The 1,519-nt window shown below is 45.8% G+C and overlaps 1 long non-coding RNA gene across 1 annotated transcript; it reads right to left on the bottom strand.

The window, feature by feature from the left end:
* Window positions 1–713: 713 nt before the first annotated feature.
* On the bottom strand, window positions 714–1,152 carry LOC119596384. Its single transcript, XR_005230758.1, has 2 exons — window positions 1,102–1,152; window positions 714–955 (listed from the first exon to the last, which is right to left on the bottom strand). It is a non-coding gene; the product is annotated as an uncharacterized LOC119596384 (long non-coding RNA).
* Between the last annotated feature and the right edge of the window lie 367 nt (window positions 1,153–1,519).

Below are 1,519 nucleotides of genomic sequence, written 5' to 3'. Positions count from 1 at the left end.
CTCTCCTCTCCTCCCCTCTCTCCCTGCGGTGAATCGGTCCTTAATTGGACGATTCAGAGAGAAGGGAGGATCGGTTCCGGCAAGGGTGGCGGACGGGGCGCAGCGGGTGGAGCCGAGCAACGCCAAGAGAGTCACCATGATCCCTCGATCGTGTGGCATTTGCATGGGCATATTAAAGAGATGCACCGCGCCCGGTCCCATGCAATCTCGGCCGTCGACTGTCTTCAGCAGCGCTCACCCACTGGGCAACATCTACCTCCTGACAACCATCCGCACACTAGCACAGAGGATTCTTGCTCAGGGTAGAAGAATTATCATAAAAATGGGTTCCCAGCCATATAGGGATCAGAGGCAATGAGCTTGCTGACAGATTAGCCGAAATCGGCCGGGGTATGCCCCCTAATCCCATGATAATACATCAGAGCCGAAAATTACTTAGGAGGAAGTGTACGGTGACGGCCAACTCCTTCCTCCTGCAGCTTCACAGAGAGGAAACGAGATATTCCCCCTCGGCCAGCTGGTACTCAGACGCCACAGGCTATGAACCACTGGCACTCTCTGAAATAAACAACAGAGGTACCGAGGTCATTCTGCACAGAATGCGCCTAGGTTACTGTAAAGATGTTGGTTTTTACAGTGAGGGTTTGCCGGCACAGTTAAGACACCGTTTTAACGAGAGTGATTGTCTTTGATGGTCGTATTGAAAGACGCAATACTATTAGTATTTTATTTACGAAGTATGGTACACACAAAAAAAAATAAATAATGAAGACAAACATAATGCGCATATAAAGATTTGGGCTATAATATTCACTTTTCACTGTTCATTGTTTTCAGCATTCATATTAATTACCGCACACTTCACATAATCTTGACCAGCACCCAGTCTCCATCTCGCTGGTTCTTCTTAGATTATAGCCGGTAGTACAGCTCCTCAATATCTCAGCCCACAGTTCTAAAAGAACATTAACAAAAACGAAATACAAAAATGACCCGTGTTCCCATATCCATGGGTTAATCAATGTAATTTATATTTCAACTTAATATACATTTATACAATATCAAAACAAAGCTATACATTGTTATACATAGAAGACATACCTTATATATGATTCTAACTAAATTGTCAGCAGCCGACATGACACTAGCATGGCCCACAACTCGGGACTACCACACCTCTGCGTAACAATCGTCACGGCCTCCTCTGCTAGAAAGACTTTTCACCTTGCCTAGGCCTACCACGAAAGCTACCCATACCCCCACAGACTACTGTGACGTCATGCCCGCGAACTGTCTCGTTACACTAACTGACGATTTTTTTTCCAGATTATGAACTGAGATGGTATGACAGTTACCACTGTGCATGGCAGATTATACAAACCATAGAACGTGAAGAGAGGTGTTGCATGCATTGCGGAGAGCCGAACGCCACACTGGTACATTACTTGGAGAATTGCGTGCACACGCAATTCCTAAGACAAAGCCCACAGAACACAGTCGTCGTGCTGGTAAAGAGATT

The sequence above is a fragment of the Penaeus monodon genome, chromosome 37 (assembly GCF_015228065.2).
Source record: "Penaeus monodon isolate SGIC_2016 chromosome 37, NSTDA_Pmon_1, whole genome shotgun sequence".
NCBI lineage: Eukaryota > Metazoa > Arthropoda > Malacostraca > Decapoda > Penaeidae > Penaeus > Penaeus monodon.
This window is presented reverse-complemented; position numbering and strand designations above follow the sequence as displayed.